The sequence below is a fragment of the Equus caballus genome, chromosome 3 (genome assembly GCF_041296265.1).
Source record: "Equus caballus isolate H_3958 breed thoroughbred chromosome 3, TB-T2T, whole genome shotgun sequence".
NCBI lineage: Eukaryota > Metazoa > Chordata > Mammalia > Perissodactyla > Equidae > Equus > Equus caballus.
In genome coordinates, this window is record NC_091686.1 from 91,401,077 (window position 1) to 91,426,991 (window position 25,915).

The 25,915-nt window shown below is 42.6% G+C and overlaps 1 long non-coding RNA gene across 8 annotated transcripts in view; it reads right to left on the reverse strand.

The window, feature by feature from the left end:
- LOC102150863 (uncharacterized) overlaps nt 1-25,915 on the reverse strand; it is a 152,187-nt gene that overhangs the window by 16,643 nt on the left and 109,629 nt on the right. For 3 of the 8 annotated variants that reach the window (XR_011437602.1, XR_011437603.1, XR_002807064.2), the window contains one exon: nt 22,961-23,018. The exons of 2 other annotated variants lie outside the window; for them this stretch is intronic. This is a non-coding gene — a long non-coding RNA (uncharacterized lncRNA). Of the gene's footprint in view, nt 1-21,197; nt 21,261-22,732; nt 22,859-22,960; nt 23,019-25,915 lie in introns of those variants that run through there. 3 more of the 8 variants (XR_011437608.1, XR_011437609.1, XR_011437604.1) reach the window with 2 other exon arrangements.

Below are 25,915 nucleotides of genomic sequence, written 5' to 3' on the forward strand. Positions count from 1 at the left end.
GTAAGACAGAGAGAAGAGGCATTCTCCAACCTACAAGAGTCCAACATGTAAGCAAAATGTCTTCAAAGAATTATGCAGCTCAAATGCAATCCCATCAAAGCAGGCCATTTTCAAGTACGTGATGAGGGTCAAGTACTACCTGGGGATAGCATTGGATATTTTATTTGGAAGTGCTATTCAGTTAACTTTTTATCCATTTCCCATTCTTCCTAACATTTAAAGATAAAATAACCTTTATAAGCAAATTAAAAATTTTTTCAAATTTAAAAATTGCTCTCCAGATATTCAAAAGCAACCAACACACACATGGTAATTAAAAAATTACACAGAATTGATGTCTGTCTTTAAGCTACCATTGGGTAGTTTCAAACTCTTACAAAGATAATGAACAAAGAACTATGAAATTTAGATTTACGTTCACACCACATTTTTATTAGCAACAAGTTATGAGACTGGTTATGTTCTAGGTTCATACATCTGTCTTTACTGAGTAACAGAGCTTGCACTAGACTTTTCAATTAGGTGACTTGATTAATTCCACTTCCATTCCCCATTTTTTAAGCCAGTTTGACTTAAGTTTCTGACACTTGCATGCTATTGAGCTCTGATTAATACAGTATCTCAGAAAATGTGTTGACCAAGAAAATGAGAAAATCAGTCTCTTTTGATTACCTATTGAGTAACTTTTATAACTATTCAATGGATATACCAACCTTATGATTACAATTTTCTTAAGTAATTCTAGTCATAGGATTTTTAAGGTTAAAAAAACCCTTATTCTATACATTTATTTATCATGATTATACTCCTTTTTCTGAATAAAATATTTATGGGGAGAAAAGGGAATGGAGAGGACCATCTCTATCAATTCAAAAAGTGTGGTTATTTGATATCTTGGGAACTGTCGCTCCCCTCATCCCCATTTTTAATTTGTAAAAGTTGGTGCCTGTACTAAAACATAAAGCTTTTCTCGCTCCCCCCAATTTCATTTCCATCCTGTTAATCCATAATCAAATGGCTCCACTAACACTTTGCTTCATCCAACAGAGAGAAAAGATACATTTAAATATAGCACACCTCTGCATATTTTTAAAAATTCTGAATAACTGTCATGAGTAATGCAACATTCCAACTTAATGACTCAGGCTGTAAACAAAACCACAACTAACTAATAAACATGTTTCAAAGATTCATTAGCAAGTCAGTTATAAGAAACTCAGAACATACTTTCCTAAAGTCATGATCTTATTTTTGGTGGATAGATTTTTAGGCCACTCCCCTAAGACGCCTTTGCCCATAGGGAAGTGTACTTTAGCATGACAAGTGGCTCCCAGTCTTTCAGAGGCCCAAAAGCCAAGATCCTGGGCCCCCAAGTATAGTAGTTAAAATCCGAGTTCCATCGTTAATCAGATGGGTGACCTCAGTTTATTTTCCTGGAAAATAGATATATTGATACCTTTTTTTTGGGATACCATTTTTTAAGGAAAAATGAAATAATGGAAGTAAAGCCCTTAATACAGGGCTTGGCACAGAATAAACAGTGATAATGTTATGATGACAGTGATGACAAAATCTTTTGGGTTCTAGGCCCCTCTGAACCCAAGGTAAAGGAAGGTCTAAGAAGCTTCCTGACTGAGTTTGTGTTTACTTTATATTTAGTAAGAGAATGCATGGTGAGTGTATTCGTTTCCTACGGCTGCCATGACACTGTACTGGGTGGCTTAAACAACAGAAATTTATTGGTTCAGAGTTGTGGAGGCTGGAAGTCTGAAATTAAGGCATCAGCACATTTGGTTCCTTCTGAGGGCTATGAGGGTGAATCTGTTCCAGGCCTCTCTCTCAACTCCTGGTAGCCTCAGGTGTTCCTTGGCTTGTAGATGGCCATCTTCTCCATGTGTCTTCACATGGTCTTCCCTCTATGTCTGTCTGTCTGTCTGTCCAAATTTCCCTTTTTTATAAGGACACAGTCATACTAGATTAGGGCCTAACACTATGACCTTATCTTAACTTGACCATTTGCAAAGACCCTGTTTCCAAATAAGGTCACATTCACAGCTACTCAGGTTAGAACTTCAACATCTTTTTTAGAGGACACAACTCAACCCACAACAGTGAGTAAGTGAAAAATTTCACTGAGCATCTCCTGGTGAAATGTTGGGACAAGCTTCAGGAAGGAGTGGAAGAGGAAGTCTCTGCATCTCCTGGTCCATGGAAGGAGGAATGGGGGCTCCAGTGTAACCACCACCATCAGAGGAGAGCAGCAGCTCTAGGAATTAGCCAGGTGTAGCTGTGGTAACCCCAGGAACTGTCTGTACTTCTCAAAGGTAGGGCAAATCACCCATCGTTTTACCCAAATAGCCAAATGTAAGCCTCACACTTCTTTTTTCTTCAGAGTTTGCCTTGTTTCAGATAATTAGATTGCCTCCCTTCCTGAGCTACATAAGCATTTTAAGAAACTAGCTATACTTTTTGGCTATTAGGGTCCTGAAGGGATCACCATAGTTTTCAATTCCTAGCAACAGTTTTGCAACACCTGGGGTTTCATGAATTTCTCAAAATTCCTCAAAGTGAAATGAATTTTATATCCAGTTAAATGCTTAAAACCAGCACAAGGCTTGTAACACTTTCAGAGGATGAGGTCATCATGAACTCTAACAAATGACATTAGGGCGTCCCAGTTCTCCCTAAGTTGGGAATCTCAGCACTAAATAGCACGCTTGACCTCTGGAAGGAAAACCAACTCACCCTGGGGACTAATTTACAACCAGGAAGTAATTTCTCCACCGGGAGCCAGTGGGTCAACCAAGTTCCTTCTTGGTGTTCTCCCAGGGCTGCAGTGAACCAGGCAGGGGGCGATCTAGGTTCACTCTTCCTGCTGGCAGAACAGCCCCCAGCCTCCAGCAGGGGGTATGCGGAAGAGCATTCTTCTCCCAAACTGCACAATTAGTCAGGATAATGCTTTGAATCTCCAACCATCATAACTAGTTAGTTTCAAGCAATATTTTAAGGGAGACAAAGCTCAGGTTTCTAACAATCCAGTGGATAAAAAAAGCCATGAGCAATTGTCTGCCCAAGAACACTAAACTGAGGAAGGGGTCCTTTGCCTGGCTCACTTCTCCCTGCTGGCCCAGCTGACCCCTTCTCACCCTTCAGGGTCAGCTGAAATGTCTTGTCTCAGAGATACCTTCCATGACCTTTCTCATCTTCAGTATTCTTTATCAAATCATCCCAGTTATTTCCTTCATAGCTCTACTATCTATCTGTAATTATTTTACTGGTTTACTCAGTCTATTCTCTCCATACAAATACAAGCTTCAGGAGACCAAAAGCCTTGCCCATCCTATTCTCTGCATTAGCCCCTGTGTCTGATACTGAGCCTGGCACACAGTAGGTGTTCAATAAATATGTGTTGAGTGACTAATGTCCTAAATGACAAGCAGGTGAACTTACCCCCTCAGAGCCCCTGTTGACTGGTGTTCAAGGTGTAGTACACATTGTAGGCTGGATCAAGCAATAAAATATTGACCTGCAAAATATTACCTTCCTGGATACTCACTCTGGCCTAAATAAACAGAAGGAGCCCTGAGGAATTATCCGGCAAGCCTGATTTAGTAGAATCATTGGCACTTGTGTAAAATTTTGGAGAATAATGTCCTAAGCACAGATGCTATTTTTAAGAACTTAACACCAGGAAAAACCTTCTGGGGCTAACTCTGTGGGAATGAGGCCCTTTTTATGTCATGGGTGATGTATGAACTGATGGCTCATGAAAGGTGAAGCTCAGACTAAGTTATCAGACTTTTTCCTTCTGAATTATAGCTCAGCAAGCAGACTTGACCGATTACAGTCACTGACAAGAGCTGAGCGGTCTGTGGGCTTGTTTATATTACCAAAGAAAAGTGACAATATGGCCCAATTTAGTGCCTACAGCCCAGCATAACTAAACAAATTCTCTTTCCAGTCCAAGTCGAGGTTCACCTAAGCCGAGTTGGATTTATGGGAAACAAATGCCAAAGAGAGCCAATCAGTCTATGGGGTTTGTTTGGGACTAAATTACTTCAAAAGCCACAAACTAGGACCCTTTAAAAGCTGATGAATAAGAAATCTTCTTAAATGGCACAACTAGGTTTCATGCGTGTTGGGCGAGGTTGTTTGCACTGGTAAGGGAAGTTCACAGGGTCACCCAGAGCCACCTGACCAGTAACCAGCTCACAGAGGCAGAGAGACTCAATAACTCAGAGTCCAGGAGGGCTTCTGCTCAGCTGTGGACTTTTAATGACAACATTCATCACTGAGTTAAGGGTTTCAAAGACAAAGATCTTCTAGAAAAGGCAAGTTTACCTGCTCTGTGGGCAGGTCCAGAGGTGGAGGTCCACTGGGCCAAAGGCACAGGACTTCCTCCCCAGAGAGCAAGAATAAATACTTGGGGGAAAGAAACGGCACAAAAGGTTTAGATCTTTTTTTACTGCTACAACTTCTATGTTCAAGAGAGTGGGAAAAGTTCCAATGAAATCTGCCTCCCATCCTTTTGCAGAAATAAATTGTGTTTAGGTCCCAAATGGAGTAGGATTTCTGCATCCATCTTCTCTCAGAACAGTGTTTCTTAACTTTTGTGGGGGAAGGCGGGTCATGTAGCCTCATGAATGCTGTGGACCCTCTAAGTGGAGAAATGTAAAACAAAGGTTTTACACCTTGTATGAAAGGTTCATACACCCCATTTTAAGCCCATTCTTGGACCCACTAAGATCCCCATATTATGGGAACAAAAGCACCCCACTGTTGGATCAAAACTGGAGGATGTTGTCAAGAAGGGATTCTACAGAGAGAAAGATGGCAAAGAAGGAAAGAAAGACTTCCCTGGCTCTGTCCTCCTCAAAACCCGAGTCCCCAAGTCCCAGTACAAAGATTAAGCATACGTCAATGATACTTAGGAATGACTTTGACAAAAGGGAAACTGGAAAAATTCCCCCATTGTTTGACTACTACAGTCACTCTCTGATGAGGTCCAGTCACTGTGGTTCCTTTCTCTCCTGTAATTCTAAGTGATTCAACAAGGTTTATAGCTAAAAGTAACAGCCATGATAAGTACAATGAATATTGGGATAGGAGTTCTTCTGCTATATACTTTCAGAGATGGATATTATTACTGCTATTTTACAGATGGAACTATAGACTATAGCACTGGGCAAAACTAGCATTTTTTAACACCCTCTACATTCATTATTTCAAAAAATTTGAGGTCCTGAGACATGTGTATTAACATGCCAATTTTATTACTGAGAAAACTGAATTTGGAAAGTTTAGGTGATTTTCCCAGGTCATACAGCAAGCAAATGACGGGGCTAGGAGTTGAACCCAGAAGTGCCTGGCTCCTAAGTGCCTGATCTTTCAGCTGCACCACCCAGCTGGGGAACCCACGTTCTGCTCTACAGGAGTGTTCCCATCCCAGAGCATACCTCCAGATTCCCAACCTGCAAGTCGTATACCCTCTGGGAAAGTCACCTCTCCCAGTTGAGGGTCTGATCATCAGATCAGCCATATATTATCTTGTTCAATCTGTATAAACACCCTATGAGAAAGTATTATCAGCTCCATTCTACAACAAGGCAACTAGGCTTGGAGAGATAAAGTGACTTAGTCAAGGTCACTTGACTGGGTCTCTATCTCCAAAACTTGTGTTCTTTTCATCATATCACTCGGATTCTGCAAGAAATTGAGGAATCCCTTTGAGCAGTCAATGTCTTTAATGAGCGTTAGTCATGTGGCTGCCATCTGGGGGTCCTGTTTCTGGTGTGTGCTAGTCTCCATGCTGTGCATCCCTGCAGATACAGTCCTCCTGCTCCAAGATGCCTGGGTGTTTGCTCCCCCACATGCTGGCCCAGTCAGAGTGTGCTGGCTCCCTTTTTCTCAGAAGGAGGACTTAGAGTGTGTTGAATCTCAGAAAAGTGAGCCTTCAGTGCTCAAGCTGTGGCTGCTTTTGTAAAGCCCAGTGGACATGTCAGATGACACAAAAAGCTGCCACTCTTAGAGTCAGAGAAGGATTTTTGCCGCACTTTCCAAGTCTTTGCTCCATGTTATAGCTGGTAGTCCATGTGGAAGGGCAGTAGAGCATGGCGCTTAGGAGAAGAGTTTGATACCAGGTTGCCTGGCTCCACCTCTTACAAGCTGGGTCATCTTCAGCAAATTGTTTAACCTCTCTGTGCCTCAGCTTCCTCATCTATACAAGAGACAGATACCTCATACGGTTGTTACGAGGACCATAAGAGTTAATATTTGTGAAGCACTTAGAAAAGGGCCCGGCACATAGGAAGTGCTAGAGAAGTGTTGGTTAAAATATACACCAACCTGGGACAAGCCGCTGTGGCAGTGCAACCATCTTTTACTCTTGGAGCACAGTCATGCATCACTTAATGATGAGGATGCTTTCTGGGAAATACATCATATTGTTAGGTAATTTTGTTGTTGTGTGAACATCATACAGTGTATTTAAATCAAGCACAAGAGAAAATGATGCAATCCAGAGATGTGATAAACACAAGATGTATGAGGCTGCTGGCATAACACGGCATGCTGTTTTATAGTAAACTTTTTTTATAAGTAGAAAGAGTACGCTCTAAAGAATGATAAAATGTATAGTATAGTAAATACATAGAGCAGTAACAGTCAGTTATTATCCTTATCAAGTATTATGTGTGGTATGTAATTTTATGTGCTATACTTTGTTACGACTGGCAGCGCAGCAGGTTTGTTCACACCGGCATTACCACAAACATGTGAGTAGTATGTTGTGCTACGACATGACGACAGCTGCAACATCACCAGGTGATGGGAATTTTTCAGCTCTATTATAATCCAACAGGACTACTATAGTATATGCAGTCCATCGTTGACTGAAACATCATTTTGTGGCACACATATGTCAATCTGTTGTCAAAAACTCTGTTCAGTCCTAGAGAGTCCTGAAGAGCAAAGTCTAGAACTTGGCGCCCACAGAAGGGGAGGTTGTATGTCAACTTTCTCAGGCCTCCTGAAATGAAGCTCACCTTTTCTATGAGCCAAGCAGTTGACTCAGATCTCAGCCCTGGGGGTATATTCCAAGCAGTTGGTTCATCCCAAGCACCACTCATTCTAAGCCCCACAAAGTCCATCTTATCTTGAAGGAAAACTGAGGAGACTCAAACCTGGTGGCTTTTGAAGCCGTGGTTTCAGGGATTGCCTGAGAGGCTTGGTAGGTTCTGGGCCCCCTGTGTGGAGCCCCTGGGAAGGCTGAGGGTGCCACCTTTCCCAGAATCCTTGTCCCCGTCTTTACCACATCTGCTTGTTTCCCTCAATCACAGGGCTTATCCCAAGCAGGGTCATGACAACCTGTGCTTGACTTTCACACTGGGTAGCAAATGGGCATTTCTACATTTTTGCTGGAAAAGGCCACTGCCTTAGAGTAACAGCTTCTCTTCGACCGACCCCCCCCCCCCCCCGCCCCCGCCATCTCACTACTCTTGAAAACTGCTCCACTGTGGAGCTTGGAGTCTACAGGCCCTGAGCTGGTTCCAACTACCCCAAAAATCCAGGAGGGAAAGGAGAACCATTCTCTCTTGTGAATGGGCATAGGTAATGAGGCAAAGAATTCAAACTGAGTTTGACATCAACCACCAGGGCCTGAACTGAGTCATTTTAGGCATGACCTCTGAGCAGCCCATGCACAGGGAAAAGGGCAAACTACTCTTCCCATTATTCCTAGGTCTAAAGGACCTATCTCCCAGAACTCTTCTTCAAGGTTTTGTTTTTTTGTCTTAATTGTGGTAAAATACACATAGCATAAAATTTACCATCTTAACCATTTTTAAGTGTACAATTCTGTGGCGTTAGGTACATTCACATGTTGTGCAACTATCACCACCATCCATCTCCAGAACTATTTTGATCTTCCCCAGCTGAAACCCTGTACTCATTAAATAATACTCCCCATCCCTCTTCTCTCCTAGTTTCTCAAGGTTCATCCATGTTGTAGCAGGTGTCAGAATTTCCTTCCTTTTTAAGTCTGAATAATATTCCACTGTACGTAGGTACCACATTTTGTTTATCCATTCACGTGCTGATGGACATTTGGGTTGCTTCCACATTTTGGTTGTTTTGTGAATAGTGCTGCTGTGAACATGAGTGTGCAAATATCTGTTCAAGTCCCTGCTTTCAGTTCTTTTGAGTATATATCCAGAAGCGGAATTGCTGAATCATATGGCAATTCTATGTTTAATTTTTTGAAGAACCACCATATTGCTTTCCATAGCAGCTGCACCGACAGCATCCTCAAGGTTTTCTCACATCCCACCCCTCCTCTGCCTCCTGTGCTCCCCTCTCTCTCCATTATCATCCCTCTCCCAAACCAGCTTCTCCATTACTGCCCTTGGGGAGGCATTATGATACAGTGCGAAGGGAAAAGGGTTTTTTAGTCAAATAAGTCTAGATTTGAAGTCTTTTTCTTTAGGAAACTGAATCTCTCTGCACTTCCTTCTCAATAAAAGTCCAAGAAATGTTATGCTATCTTCCGATACCATAAACTCCAAGAATACAAGCTCCATGCAGGCAGAGTGGTTTTTGCCTGTTTGATTTTTTTTTTTTTTCTGTCTAGTTCATCAGGTTTCAGAACCTGGAACAGCCAGCCTGGCATATAGTAGGCACTAAATAAAAGCGTGTCGAATAAACAAACTGTCAGAATCCCAGGCTCCTTAAATGTTTTTCTTAACCCTGATGTCACACGTCAATGTAAAGCACCCTAAAAAAGATCTTCAAAATTCTATCCTGTATCTTCAAACACTTGGAAACTTTACACAACACAGAACATTTTGGACAACATTTAAAATAGGTAGGTTTTTTAAAAACAGATGTTTAATCTTGTCTTATTTGTGGAAATTAATAAAAGAAACCTTAATTAAATTGGAGTCGAGAAGGCCTGTAGGGGGAGCTCTCATGCCCTATCACACATCATCAATTATGCCAAACAGGAAAAGACCGAGGCTTGTATCTTAGGGAATAAAACTACTCTGCTACCGAAGGAAGATTTCTCCCACCCAGCAACAGCCCAGCCGATGACAAATGCCACAGCTCAGCCAATGGGAAGCCGTTGCCGCCCTGAACTGTTACTTTCCCCAAACGGACCTTAGTTTAGAACAGCCCCTCTCTAATTCCCTTTTTCTCTGTAAAGGTAACTCCCCTTCTTGCTTTCTTGAATTTGCCTATGGTTTGCCATAGCCTACACATCACAAATTGCATCTCTTTTGGCTATTCCCAAATAAACTTGTTTTGAGGATAAAATAGGCAAATTTACTTTTTAAGTTGACACATTACATAATCAATCAACACCTACCACAAACCAAATACTGTAATTTGTACCAAATACAAAAGAAATACAATCAATGGTTTCTACTCATAGGGAAATTTAATTTGGTGGGATAGGCAAGAATGAATCCATGGAATAATGGAAGACCATACAAGATGGCAAATTCTGCCTGAGAAGTTTGAAGAAGGTGAAGCCCTTAAAAGGGTCTCTTTTTTAAAAAGTTGTGCACCGAGCGCTTTTCCCCCCAGCTTTATTGAGGTGTAATTGACAAATAAAATTATAAAGTGTACAGTGTGATGGTTTGATCTATATACACATCGTGAAAGGATTCCCACTATCTAGTTAATTAACACATCTATCACCTCACATATTGTATATGTCACTGAGCCCTTTCTATGCTATATATGTCTATTCTATGCTATCTATGCCATATCTAACCTCTCCCTGCGCCCAACAATACTCTGCTCTTCCCAGTTTACAAATGAGACACTGGAGCTCAGCAAGGTTAAATAACTCCCCTCGAGTGACACCGCTGGTGAGCAGCAGAGCTGGAATCTGAATCCACATCAGGATCACTCCCTTGTCTGTTCTTCATAAAGTTTCCCCACATGAAGGCTGGATGGGGCAAGGCCCGCTGATCATGGGAAGAAAGGGCAGGCTGGTAAGGGCACAGCATGAGCAAAACCATGAGACTTAACCAGAGAAAAGGACTTGTATTAAAAAGAAGAGAAGACTTAGGCTGTCCAGATAGAGGGAGTCCTCCATTTTCAACAATCTTAGTCAGGTGGATTTTAAATAGTTCCCTCTCCTTTCTGCCCTGAGCACTGCCACATGTTTGTAACAATGAAGCTCTGAAAGAGTAGAGCAGAGACGGGGAGAAATATGACAGGGAGAAATATTTCCCCTGTTATTTGCAGCAATCGTCAGGCTGTGAGCACAGATGGCAGGATGGCGTGAGCAGGTTCAGCAGACATTGGACTGTCCCACGTGGCTCACCCATGCTGTCACACAGCCTGTCAACAAGATTTCACAGGGAGGTTTTACTTCACCGCTATCCCCCTCCACAATTGATTCCCGGCTCTGATTACAAAACACAGGCAGTGACAGGCTGGGCACCCCTGGGACAGCTACTTAGAACTCCCTCACTCATCCTTTTTTGAAAGGAAGAGTTTGAGAAAGTTGCATGGAATCCCACACAGGTATTTCATCAGCTCTTCTCTCTCAACAATTTCCCTTTGGTTCCATTTTTTTTCTTTTATTACTCTTTTTTGGCTTATGATGTCTTCCAAATGCTAAGCATCACTTTGCTCCTGTGAAGTTCAAACACATAGGTAAGCTTTTATTTTCCTAAGAAGACATACTGATGAAAATCTTGAAGGTTCCAATTAAATGTCCAGACAAGGTTCCAAATCAGCACGTAATTCCTAGTCTCCACAGATCTCACCTGGCAAGCTGCCCACTAGGAAACCACATTCATTCATCTAGTCCTTTGCTTGTGCCACAAGTATTCATTGAGCAACTACCATGTGCCAGGCACTGTCTGGGCTCTGCAGGCACTATGGTAATATGACCCCTACTCTTCTGGAACTTCATCTAATTGGTGATAGAAAGAAACAAAAAACAATGATACAAATGCTCCAAGAGGATAACTTTTAAAAGTAATGGCAACACATAGGAGAGAGTCCTATTTTTATGCTCGAGGGGCTATCAGATTAAATATTGTCCTCAATTCTTTATGGCTCCCTGCATCCATACTCTTGTCATGGCTTCATCACGGGTGCCCGTTGGCTTCGGGCTTGACCATGTGACTTGCTCTGGCCAGTGGCATAGGGGCAGACATGATAGTATGCCAGTTCCAAGCCTAGGACCTAAGAAACATCACATATTTCCACTTGCCTTTTTGCACCTCTACTATTTGGGGAGGAGAACACGCCCTGGCTCACCCACTGGTCCAAAGGAGATGGTAAAACGTGTGGAGCAGAGCCACCCTAACAGACCCACTGGTCTGCAGTGAGAAGCAGAGCCACCAAGCCAAACCAGACTATCACTCGAACCCCAGGCGACCTATGGACATGTGAGCAATAATAAATAATTATTGCGTTAAGCCACTAAATTTGAGAGTAGTTTGTTATGCAGCAATATCAAACCTTTACAGAAATTGGTACTATAATAAAGTCCTAAAATATCTGTTATTGGCTTTGGACCTAGAAAGCAGAGGCTGAAAAAATAGCAAAGAAACTGCTATAGAGGCTGGGAAATTGTGACCTGTGTTATGCAGTGATAAAACATCTGATAAAACTGTCACTGGGGTTAACTTTGAAGACAGAAAATGTATCTAATGAACCTGAGACTTGGGCAAGAAGATTGAGAGGCAGAAGTCTACAGTTGGGAGCTGGTTGCTCTCAGCTGCATATGATATGGTACCGCTCAGAGAAGAACTGGTCAGATAGTAAGCAGAATTTAGAGGGAACATAGAGAGCCCAGAACCAGCCAGGTTGGAAAATAAAACTAGTTTCCATTCCCAGACTTTCCAGCCAGTAAAAGAGTCTCAAATATGATACAACCCGGAGACAAAAGATCAAGTCAAGGATATGACCAGAAAGGTACAGGAAACAAAGACCCATCCCAGGCACGGCCAGTCAAGCCAAGTCCTCAGGGTGATGACCAAGCCCTAAAAGAAACAAGGAGCATCCAGTTTATCCAACTTTAGCATGCTTCAGAATCACTTGGAGGGCTTGCTAACACAGATTCCTGGGCACCACCCCCAGAGATTCTGAGTCAACAGATCTGGCCCAAGAGCTTGTGTTTTGAACAGGCTCCCAGGTGACGGCTGATGCTGTATCTTTGAGTAGCCTTGGTCTAGGAGGAGATCCTTTTGGCTGAACAACCAAGTTTCTAGAAAACTTAATGCATAGTCCCAGAGTAGCCTGATGCGTCTAACTTAACAGCAACTATGAAGAGAGACAGACAGAGACAGAGAGGCATATCCCAAATGATTTTTGACACATGGGTGAACCAGAATAAAATACATTTAAAAACTCATGTTTTCTTTCAGTTTTATTCCTTTTATTTTCTTGTTTGTTTATAACAGATATATGTGCTGAGAAATTGTACCCTTAAACATAAGTTAATGGGAATGGAAGGAATTTGGTTAAAGCCATGTCATTCAATTCTTTGAACAACTTCTGAGGTAAATGCTAAAATCACAGGGCAAGCATTTATCAAAGCTAAATTTAAAAGTCCTACCAACTGAAAACCTAATTAAATCCTATCACAATTTTCTTAAATGCAAAGAATTAGAACCATCAGATTTGCATAAAGATTGTACCCAGACATTAGTCATTCCCTTTCTCAGTGGTTGTGACAGCTTCTAAAAAGGCTTTCTTAGGACTTATATGTTAACCACTAATTATACAAATTATACTAATTATACAAATGTTTTCACTGAAGGATACCTTGTTTAATCTGACATACTCAGAAAGATTTGTGAAAATTAAAATATCAATTTCAATACACTATTGTCAAGATAATGTTCGCTATAAATTATTTTATCAAATATATATTTTGGTCCAACTCTTTAATTACTTAAATTCCTAAAACTACGTATAAGGAAATGTATATGGGATAACATTTTAGTTGGTCTTTTTTACAACATCTTCAACATTCTTCTTTTATTTAGTCATTTGAGAAAATTCAATCCTTTATCTCACCTTTCTAAAAGAAAAATGTACTTCCTTGCCACTTTTTAATTTTTGTTTGTTTTGTTTAACTCAGAAAAAATTTTGAGAGAATAATTGGCAAAAGCACTTCTAGCCTTGACTGAAAAGGACTGAGATTGTTTGAAATGTGAAAAGACCTTTAAGCCCCCAACTTTCTCCAAGCTGGGAAGCATTCTGAGAAATTTGCTCAGATGCCAGAAAGGATATATTTACTAAAGCCCTTTCAGAAGTGGTCAAGGCAAGTGAAGAAAATGGAAGGGTAACTATCCTTCCATTTTCATTTTCATTGGGAAAAAGTATTGTCCCCAATTCTTCATCTCTCTATTGCTATGGCCTCATCATGGGTGCCCTCTGCTATGGCCAGTAGCATGTGGGCAGGAATAGGAGTGTTTCAAATGGAAGTATTTATTTCAGTATTTCTTCCTGTTTCATCTCTGTGTGTTGGGTATATAAGGGGAAGATTACTTGTCATTTTAGTCTATAGGTCTCTGGGTCAAGAGAAGGTACCTGCAGACTAGATATAGATCATGACATCCTGGTCTTGAGCCAATGCCATGACTGGATGACACTCTTTGGAGCTCTGGGATAGGGGTAAGGATATTTCACATGTTGGAGGAAAGTGAATAACTGTGACCAAAGGGGCAGACCATGGTATATTGACTTGTTGGCCCCAATTCTTTACTCTTCCTCCCATGTATCCATATACTTGCTAGGGTCTGATCCCGCCTTTTGACTTTAGGCTTGGCCGTGTGAATTACTTTGGCTGATTTCAAGTGTGTACCAGTGAGCCTAGGCTCTAAGAAATTTTACGTGTTTCCACTCACCTTCTTGTGTTTCTGCCTTTGCCATGAAAACATATGCTGGCTATACCATTGGTCCAAAGAAGGTATGAGACATGTGGAGCAGAGCTGCCCCAGGAGACCCACAAGCCTGTAGTGAGAAGCAGAGCAGCCCCAGCCACTGCAGCCTGAAGCAGAACCACCCATCCCAACCCAGTCTAAATCAGCTGAACCCTACATGACCCACAGATGCATGCTTGTTGTTTTAACTGGGTTTTGGAGTGCTTTGTTACACAGCAAAGGCTATCTGATACAACGGGGGAGAGTAGCCTTCCTGCAGAAAGTATCAACTAACCTGATAGCTCAAACTGGAGCAGAAATGGCAAATAAGCATACGAAGAGATGCTTAATATCATATATTATTAAGGAAATGCAAATTACAACAATAATGAGACACCACTACCCACTTATTATAATGGTTAAAAAACAAAACACTGGCAACACCAAGTGCTGGTGAAGATGTGAGACAAGAGAAATTCTCATTCATTGCTGATGGGGATACAAAATGGTACAGCCACTTTGGAAGACAGTTTGGCAGTTTCTTACAAAGCTAAACATAGTCTTACCGCACAATCCAGCGATTACACTCTGTGGTGTTTATCCAAACAAGTTGAAAATTTACATCCAGACAAAAACTTGCACACAGATGTTTATAACAGCTGTTTCCATAATTGCCCAAACTTGGACGCAACCAAGCTGTCCTTCACTACATGAATGGATAAACAAACTGTGGTATATCCATACAATGGAATATCATCAGCGATAAAAAGAAATGAGCTATCAAGCCATGAGAAGACAAGGAGGAAACTTAAATGCATATTGCTAAGTAAAAGAAGTCAATTCTGAAAAGGTTGCATACCATATGATTCCAATTACATGACATCCTGAAAAAGGCAAAACTATGGAGAAAGTAAAAAATTAAGTGGTTGCCAGAGGTTCAGGGGGAGAGAAGGAGGGATGAATAGGTGAACACGGGATTTTTAGGGCAGTGAAACTTTTCTGTATGATACTGTAAAGGCTGATACATGACATTATGCATTTGTCAAAAGCATAGAACTATACAACATAAACGTGAACCCTAATGTAAACTATGGACTTTATAATAATGTATCAATATTGGTTGATGAATGTAACAAATGTACCACACTGATATCAGATGTGACTAATAGGTGAAATTGTGGAGGAGGTGGAAAGGATGTATATGAGGACTCTCTGTACTTCCTGCTCAATTTTTCTGTAAACCTAAAACTAAAACTGCTCTAAAAAATAAAGTTTATTAAAAATCTCCAAAAAAAAAAAAAGGAGGGAAGAACTCTAGATAGTCTAAAAAAACCCAGAAAACTGGACCAGAATTTAGCCCCAGGGAAAAGGCCCGGAGAGCAGGGCACAACTGCAGGCAGAGGGCAGTGTGGACTAAGGTTGGGCGATGAGAGAGCATTTCATGGTCTCAGAACTGCATGAAGTGCAAGGGGGCGGGAGAGTAAATAAAAATGTGGCCCACAGGACATTGTGCTCTGTGTGTCTTAGCCCCTTTGGGCTGCTATAACAGAACCAGACTGGTGGCTTATAAACAGGAATTCATTAGTCCAAGATCGAGGCACTGGTAGATTGGGTGTCTGGTGAAAGACTGCTTCCTCATTCATGGAAGGCTGTCTTCTCACTGTCTCACATGGCAGAAGGGGGCGAGGGAACTCTCTGGGACCTCCTTTATAAGGGCACTGTGATACTGTAATTTATAATAAGAAGTATACATTTTTTTTCATCCCCAGTCCTGGCACAGGGCATCTAAAACCCTTGGAATTTCCTAAATGATGAGAATGATAAAGTTGTCTTTTGTTATGTCAATGAGGGGACTTTTGGAAAGCTCCTAGGTCACCTAAGGATGGGGCCCAGTCACCAAGGGAACCAACCGTGTGATTGGAAGGTTGGAACTTTCAGTCCCACCCTGATTCTGGGGAGGGGAGAGGGTCTGGACGTCGAATCCATCACCAGTGGCCAGTGGTTTAATCAATCATGCCTACGTAATGAAGCCTCCATAAAATCCCAAAAAGGACAGGGTTCAGAGAGCTTCCAGGTTGGTGAACATGTGGACATTTGGGGAGAGTGGCCACTCAGAGCAGGCATGGAAGCTCTGCACCCTGTCCCCATACCTTGCCCTAAGCATCTCTTCCATCTGGCTGTTCCTGAGTTATATCCCTTCATAATAAACAGGTGATCTAGTAAGTGAAATGTTTCTCTGAGTTCTATGAACCGCTCTAGCAAATTAATCGAACCCTAGGAGGGGGTCATGGGAACCTCTGATCTATAGCCCATTGGTCAGAAGCATCGGTGACAACCTGAACTTATGATTGGCATCAGAAGGGCGAGGGGTGGGGGCAGCTAATCACACCCCAAAGGCGCCACTTCCAAATACCATCACCTGGGAGTTAGGCTTCAACATTTGAAATTTGGAGGGACACAAACATTCAGTCTATGCTACCATGTTGAGTTTTAATTTTATCGTGACAGCAATGGGGAGTCAATCAAGGGTTGTAAATGGGGGAGTGACTTGGTGATTTCTGCTTTAGAAAGAGCATTCTTGTCACATTATGGAGAATGATTAGGAAAGGAAACAAGCCCAGAGGTAGGGAGGCCTTTAAGAGGCTGTGGCAGTAGTTCCAGTGTGGGATGCTGGTTGCTACGATAGTTATTCTTCATTCAAGCCTCCAGATCCACTCCTCTGCCCATCTCTGCCCTGTTTTGTGCTCGAGGAAGCTAACCCCTGAGGACTGCATCTCTGGGGCTCCCTCCCCATGGGGATTCAGTGGGTTTGGCCAATAGGAGGTGCCGCAGGAGACTGGAAGACAAGATGAGAGAAAGGTTGGAGTATTTACCACCACCACCACCCATCCCATCCCCACCCCCGCCAACTTTGGTGCTACACTGCCACAGCCCACTTCCACATCCCCTCCTTGATCACAGCAGCCTCCTCCCTCTCTCACACTGAGCTTTGGGAACATAATGTCCTCCCAATGTCCCTCAGGAGTGGTAACAGGGTGCCAGTATTCCTTATCTCTGGGTGCCTCACTCTCCCTCATTCATTCCCTTAGTCCTGACCACACCCCTGAAATAGTCTCCCCGTTAAAGTCTTTATTTGAACCATCTGGGTGATCTGGTTTCCTACCAGGCCCAGTTGATACAGTTGCCTTAACTTAGGTAGTGGTGATAGGAATACAGAAAAGGAAATAGCTGGAGAGATACTTAGGGGATGAACTTGACAACAGAACTTGGACACAGCAGGGACCAAAGAGGGAAGCACAGGCAGGGAAAAGTTGTGGGTGACTGCTGGACTTTTAGCCTAGACCTGGGGTGGATGGTGATGCCATTTACTACCAGTATCGTGGTGCTGCTTCTTGCAGCTGGTAGATTTAGGACAAACCACAATTACAGTGACCATAACTTGAACGTTAGTAAAAATTGCTTTTTGCTGGCATGTTACAGTCATTTTTAAAACATACAGCTCAATGATTCACTTCGCTTGAGTCAGTAATTCTCCAGGACTATTTAAAAGGTTTCTAAAAACATCTGTGCTCGATTAAACAACAGATACTACTTACAGACCATGTCTGTTTTCAAGGGTTTCAGAGCAGTAATTAATCAGGCAAATGAAAAAGCACAGACCTCATCTTTTTATCCAATTAGGAGAAACCTCTGTAAGTCCAGGGCACCAAACTGTTTGCTTTTGCTGAAATGCATTGTGATGAGTGACTGGTTTTATATCTTTAAAAATATCAATATTTACTTTAAACTTACAGCTAAATTAAAGAAAAACAGAATTTATTAGTTAACTGTCACAGAATATATGGAGACTGCTATTGGGTGGCTACTGCAGGGCACCATGAATGAGAAAATAGACACACAGACTTTGTCGTTTCCACAGCTGGGAACGCCAGGCTTTCTCTTTGTGGTTTTGCCTTTTCGTCTCTCATCCATCATCCACCCGTGATGAGCTTGTTTCCACCTCTACGGCTTTGCCCATTCATCCCAGACTGTCCTTCTTCCTCTATATCCCAACCATGCCCTTCACTGCCTTAAAAACATCACTCCAAATACCAATTCCAGGACACCCTGCCAGATTGCCAGTGGTTGAGTTTTCTGCTTTTACTCAGCAGTAGGAAGAGCCATTCTCATACTTAATCTGAACTACCAGGATCTTCAGGTAATTGAATCCTTATAGTCCAACAAAATCAGCTGTAGGCTAATTTTTGCCCTATTTCCCCATTGACTTCCACAAGGCACCAAAGATTCACTGCAGCTTGGTCCTGGAAGGGTGACAGACTACTACACAAGGAGACCTAGGCACTCACTCAATGTTTGGTGCCTCAGAACTGGAACTTGCCCATCCATCCCCCAGTCCAAAGCTCTTTCCCTTCAACTCTCAGATGAGAAGTTGGCTGGGTCTGTACTTTTGGTCATTAATCTACCTCCTTCTCAGCTGGACAGATCTGTCACGAAGGAATTTCAGGGAGTAAAATAAGACACAAACAAAAAAAGTCTTGACTACTCAAAATAAAAGTTGTCTCCACTAAATAGAATAAAACTGTACTTAAAGAGACAACTACTCTCCAAAAAAAACCCCAAAACACCCACACACACAAAATCCACTTCCTTTCATTTTGTAAAAGCAGAACATGCTTACTCAGAACCATAGAGAAGAAAATCAAAATAACCCATAATAGCATCACCCACAGACTTGTTAGCATTTTACTATATTTCCTCCAAGGTCTTTTTTTTTTAATTTATGCATATTAAAAAATTTTTTTCATATACAAAGGAGAAAAGTAACTTTTTAGTCTTGAAAATCCCAAACATATTAAAGATAATACTGTATATACTTAAAAAGTTATAAAATAGAATGACAGAAAAGAGAGAGAACATCTCAGTGTCAAGGATATGGGTAAATTGGTTTTCTGTGAAGGAAGGAAGAGAAGGTGCTGGCTGACTTGTGGTCATTCATATGGGATTTTGTAAAAGTGTCCTGTAAGCATCAAAGTGGTGGCTCTGGTGTTCCGTGCACACATTTCCAGGGCCTCAGGATTTTCTGGAAAGCAGCCAGTGACCCTGGCCAATGGGCAGCCCATGGCCTTCTTTGATGGCCCAACACCAGGGGACTATTACCCACTTCCAGGTCTCTTTCCAGTGCCCTGTAGACCTCAGACCAGGTCAGAGGAGAGGACAGTCTCAATGGGAGGCCAAAGAGGGCACTGGTTTGGTTAAGAGGGTTTCCATGTTCTCATCTCTAAAAACATGACTGAAGAAAGGAGCTGCTACACCCATCATCCATAACCCCAAAAACAGATGCCTCTAAGCATGGGCCAGGTCCAGGGCATATGTACTTTATATCCCAAAACGCAGTGTCACCAGGCTGAGGGAAGAGATGGGGTCACATTAACACATGCCTAGATTTCAGTGAGTTTTCGATCATGGGCTCATGTAGGAATTCAGCTCAGCCCCGCTCCAGGGCTCCCCAAGGGTAGCAGTGGGAGGCCCACCTGTGCTCAGGACCATTCACGTTTCCCTGACAAGGAGGAAATCTGGTGTAATGGCTAAGAGCAGCAGCTCTGACATCTGAGGGCCTGGATTCAAATCCTGGCTCTGCCAGTTACTGTCTGTCACGTTGGGGGAAGTTACTTACTTTGCCTCTGTTTCCCATCTGTAAAATGGGGATGATAAAAGTACCAGTGGTTGTTGTCACAAGGTTGTTGTGCCCATTAAAAGTGATAATGTGTGTAAAGTGCTGGCAGAGTACAAGGAGTCTAAGATTTCTTGCTATTACAGTAATTAAAGGGCGCCCCACACACACACACTCCACGTTCCCCTCTCTCCAACAACATACACACCAATGTCTCTGAACTTCATGAGAATGCTGATCTGCCAAGTAGAGCCCTCTTCCATCAGCAGCCCTGGAATCTAGGGCAGAATTTCCCAGGGGTGAGGATGGAGGTATCCTCCTGAGCCCTAAAACAGCCCTTCTTGTGCCCAGAGTTGTACAAAGTCTCTTACACACACAGGTCCTTCAGCTGTTTGCTCTCTCTCTCTTCCTACTGGACCTCAAACCAGTGGGCACAAGGGCCTCTCTCATACAGCTCCTTTGAGTAGCTCTCAGGGCCCGTCTGTGTGAATTAGACAGGACGCCCCTCCCCTGAAGCCAGACATGGGTTTCCGTCCCACCTGCTGCCAGGCCCTCTTTACAGTGAACACCTGCACCTTGTGGCCTGAATAGGAGGATGGAGTCCACGCCATGCCATGCCCTTCATTATTCTCTCTCCTTTCTCTGCCTCACCAGAATCCTACCCAAAACTCTTCCTCCCTTCTCCCTGAGCCCCTGAAACAACATCAACAACAAAAAGCCTGAATGCATGCACATCAGCTCATGAAAGCAGATATTTAGGTGAGAGTAAGGAATATCACCTACATATTAGAATTATCTGAAATGTCAGTTAGGTCCCCATACTAATTAATACATTAATATCATTAATACATATTATCTCACTTAATCCACTTGGCACCCTTACAAGTAACTTTTATTATTATCTCCATTTTTATAGATGAGGAAACTAAAAACCAGAAAGGTTAAGTGACCTAACAAATGTCACACTATGGTAAGTAGCAGGGAATACCAACCCCACGCATGTTTCACTGCAAAAGCTATGTTCATAACCACCCAGTAAGGTACATCACAGCTAATATGATCCAACTTCCCAATGGTTAAAACAAGAGCCACTCAACGCAATCAAATATTAAGATGTAATCAGATATTATCAAAGCAGAGTTGTACAAAGACTTCTGCGAAGTAAATAAAATATGAATCAATATATTTATCAAAAGTGATCAAAGTGTAATTAGGATGGGTAATCAAATCAATCAAGTATTAATATATATTAGCATTTTCAACATCTAATTATAGAGCACATAATCAAAATAAAATGGCAACGGGGTAATAATAGTCACTCTTCAAAGTTTCTCATCTAAAAATCCAACATTCTTACCCAACTAGAGCCAAATCCAAACTCTAATAAATCTTATGGCTACTGCTCAGAATCCTTCCCTGATCCCACAAATACCCCCTAATTAGGGTACCCATATAATTTACCCCTTAAATTTGAGAGTGAAAGAAGACTTTATTAATAATTACATCAGGTCAGTAGGTCCCAGGCCAACATGGGTGTATGGACACTTGACCTGTAATCAGCTCTGTCCTATTCCATTTAATTCAATCCAACCCAAATTTTAAAAAATAATTATTAAGGCCATATTTTTGCATACCTGATGCTAGATATTGGAAATATAATGGCCAGCAAAATGTCATTCCTGGCTTCATATTTTCTACTAGAAAAAACAGACAGGTAGATATTAGGAAATTAAGCTACAGTGGGATAATTAAGCTCTACAGCGGGGACAAAATAGAATGCTATGAAAGCAGAGAGAGAGAGAATTGTTGCAGTTATCTATTGCTACACAACAAGCCACCCCAAAATGTAGTGACTTAAAACAAGAGCCATTTTATTATAGCTCATAATTTTGTGGGTCACAAATGCAGGCAGGACTCAGTTGTGTAATTCTCCTCTTCTCCATGGTATCCATGGAGATCCCTCGCTGGTGTACATTTGGTAGGTAGGCTGATCTGGAGGGTGCAAGACAGCCCAATCACATGTCTGGCACGTTGGCAGAAATGGCTCAAAGGCTGGGTCCAGCTGATACTCTCCAGTGAAGCACCGACACGTAGCTTCTCCCCCATGGTGGCCTTGGGTACTTGGATTTCTTACATGGCATCAGGGCTCCAAAAGCGAGTGTTTCAGCAAATAAGGTGGAAGTTGCATGACCTTTCATGACCTAGCTTTAGAAGTCACAGTTTCCCTTCTACTATACTCTACTGGTTGAAGTAGTAAGGAGAGCACCCAGACTCCCCTTGGAGGTGACATAGTCCCCACCTGTCTGTGGAACAAGGTCAAGGGATTTGCAGCCTTATTTTAAAATTGCCTCAAGAACCAGAGCCAGGCTTTGAGGATTCTCAGAGGGAAGGATTCTTTACCTGAAGGGTGAATAGGAATTAGCTCAAAGAGAGAGGAGAGAGGGAGAGTGGAGTTTTGCAAAGGCCCCTAAGATGAAAGCCAGCATGGATTGTTCAGGTGAGTGAAGGCAGTGAAGTCGGGAGTGTAAGGAGAGAATGGAGAAAGAACTTGCCCTGAAAGAAAGAGATGCACACCAGATGGTGATATTGAGTTCAGACTCTGGGGATGTTTGAGTTCAGAATCTGGCACATAAAACACATTCAATAAATGAGACTGAATGAACAAATGAGTGAAAGACCAACAAATCTCTCATAGAGTGGGGAGAGTATGATAGACGGTCTAGTGCAGCGTTGTCAGACATTATTGAACAGACACCTCAGGAAGAAATATATTTGGCACCTCAACTACTATGCACAAGCATATAGGTGTGTATGTGTGTTTGTGTGTGTGTGTATACAACTGAAATGAAAGTTTCAAGAAATGATATTTACTCTTATGACAGGTAATAAACTCCAATATCTTCGAAACTCTTCTCTTCAATCCTATTTCATTATTTTCCAAAAGCTGGTCACAATCCACTGAATTGTTTTAAGGCTCACCAGTGCTTTGAGACCCACAGTTTGAAAGACACTGGTTCAAAGCAAAGAGAAGGGTTTAGAGACAGAGTGTCAAGCCAAGGCCTGATTCCAGTAAGAATGATTTGAGCAAGACACACCTTCTACTTAGCTTCTGTGATATGTATTTCACAGAACTGTTGTGAGGTAAACAAAAGGTGCAAAAAAAGCACTAACGTCTATAAAGTATAAAATATAAAGGTGTCCTCTACTTCCCTTTTTTTTTTCTTTTTTAATCCTTCAGATCTGACTTTCTGCAGAGCGTGGTGATTTTCAAGCTGTGGGTTGGGCTTGGGAGTCTCTGGGAAGTGGACAGGCAGGAAGACACCAGTTATTCTCTGCCTGTCAGAACCATTCCCCTCCATCACTTCCTCTTGCCCTCTCTGGGCCCCAGGAGGCTCACCTGTATAGATCGAATCACCCAGCCTTCCAGGTCTCTGGATCCTGGTTAGGTTTGACCACTGGGTGAAAAAGAAAACAAAATTGGAGTATTTAGCCCTCCGATTCCTCCCTCCCAGCCACGTTTTTTGACAGTGGCTGCATTCCACTATGGCCACAGTTCCTGTCTCATCAGTTCAGTAACATCATCCCCCATCCCAGCTTCATCAGGCCCGGGGAAAGTCAGGCCCCACTGTTGCTAACCCTGGGAGCTTCACCACCTGTGTGGGCCCCCTTCACTCCACCCCATCTCAGTAAATGCCCCTTCATTAAACCCTCTTCAATAGGACCCTCTGATGTACCATGTGTCCCCTGTGTGATCTTCATTGATGCAAGAGGTGATATGAAAACGGGCCTAAGACCCTCTGTATTTGTGGACATGGAGACCAAGGGAGAGAATCAAAGGGCTGGGGTGACATGATTCCAGGCATCCTAGACCTACCACTGCATGTTTACCCTGTAGGTCACCCTACCTGGCTATGATTTCAAAGCCCAGGGTAAGGCCTGCTCCTCCCCAAACCCACACTCTCTCCCACCTCTCTGTCACCTGAAATTACTTTAGCCAAAGATAGGGTGTTTGATTGGGTAACCAGACACTTAAAAACTTAAAACTATAAACTCTGTCCAGAGAATACCCATTGAAATTAATTAATGGTTTCAGTTGGAGACAAACTTCAAGGGTCAGTGCTTTTCCTCCTGTGTGTACTGGGCCGGGGTGGGACGACAGAGTCACCACTGAGGAAGGAGAGATATCAGAGTTAGATGTGGGGAAGTCAACTAGATGATGCTATCATTCTCCCTCCTGCCCTGGTAACCTTCGCATCTGTGAGGAATGGAGCTCCAACCTCTTCCTGGCCACCTGGGGATCCTCTTAAATTTAACACAGGACTCTGAGCCATCTCATCAACCCCAACCCAGCAACAGGGACCCCTGACTTCTTCAGGCTGTGAAGGCACTGTTTTCTCCCACTCCTTCTCTCCCTTCCTCTCTCTTTCCCTCTCTCCCTTCCTTCCTTCTCCCTTCCTTCCAAGTTCTTATACTGACTGCTACCTTTTAGGCAAACTATCCTGATATGTAGTACAAAACTAATTAAAATCAAGTCACTTTTCCAACTGCTATTTGTTAAGTCTTACTGGCCTATACAACACTGGGCTAGATCTTGAATATCAGTCATTTGCACACCATCTTTACAATTTTTCCCATATCTGTGAGCCACCAATATTTTTTTTCATTAAATCAACTAATTCTTAAACTTCATTTTAGCTTTATCCTAAACAGATACATCCATGACATCATGGATTTGGTATGCCTGTGGTACTTTTTCTTATGACACATTAAAATAAATATATTTATAAAAGTTATATGACTATAAAATAAGTATATTAAAAGACAAATATTTGTTAGTATGCTACTTAAAGTCACTTTACCACAGATGTTATGTATACTATACCTTGAAAAATGCTGCTAAAAGAAAATTTCTTTAGGAAACCTAAGTAAGGCACAGTCCTTGCAGTCACAAAGCTTTACATCTGGTGAGAGATAAAGGTAGAGGAAGATTTGACAGGAAGTGGATAGATGGGAACAAGGCAGACTATAATTAAATCCCAAAGCGTGTGGCCAAGGCAGGACAGAAAATGAGAGGTCAGAGAAACAGAGAAGCCAGTGGGGGAGAGCAGGGTTGCCTGGTGAGGAAGGACTAATCCACACTGAATACACCGATTTGGAAGTGATACTTAAATCCTCCAAAGGCTCCCCAAAGCTACAGGCCAACGATGAACATCTCAGCTCACCCGCCCCGTCATGAGTGACCTCTGTCAATCCTTATGGTCTAATATCCCAGAATTCCCCCAACAGTCTCTTTTACAAACTGTTGTTCCTCAAACATACCATGGTCTCCCTCTCCCTAGTTCATCTGCCCTCACTTCACCCTCTGTCTGGAAAACTCTCCTCCACTTCCGTCTTTGGGGCAATGTCCATCCAGCCTTTTAACTCAGTTCAAACATTCCCTCTTCTCTCATGACTGCTTGGTAGATTTGACAGCACCCTTGTGCAAACTAGAAGGAGTTACTTCTTGTGGGTAGACACTTTCCAGTGGATGGAGGGCCACCGTACTTGGTAAGCAAATGGTACCTTGTATGGATAAAAATGCAACCCTCTTCCGGTGTATGCAGTCCTGCACCAGGGCTCACAGGCTGGATTTCTGTCACCCTGGTCTGGTACCCTTGTGCTGTGTACACCATGTACAACACAAATGGCAGAGCTGCCTTCTCCCCACCACACAACTCAGGCAGAAGTTAGCTGCATTCCCATCTCCGTGTTTATTGATTTACTCATGGTCCTCAATAGATAGTCAACAATTGAAGATGGAAACGGCCCCATCTATCTCTGTATCTCCAGCAACTAAGAGAGTGCCTTCAAAGTGGAGCAGAATCAATATTTGCTGGGCAAATAATGATGAATCAACATATACACGATGGAATGATTCAGAAAGCAGAAGGCATTGGCAAACTTTGAGGAAATGTCACCCATACATATCCCTGCTGCACCCACATGTATTCCTAACAGAGAAACGTAGCTTTGGCCCACACCTAACATCTTCCCTTGAGATGTTTTTCAGCTGAGCTAGGCTTCCGTCTCAGAGAAATCTCAACTGCAAACCGCCCTAAACCAGTTCCAGCCCCACTATGGGAGCAGCACCTGTGCAGAGGGACTTGGAGGTGACCTAGAGTTGCCTCTGCTTCATTACCATACAAAAATCCACCCCCCCCCCCCACCCCGAGTACCTTGCTAGGCACATTTGGTGTCATGCGCAAAGGAGTTCAGAGAACTGCACAAGCACCAACTGTTCCAGGAAGTCACTGCCCCTTTCCTGGAACCAGGGCCGATGACACCATGACCCTGGCCCTTTAAAAGTTCGCCA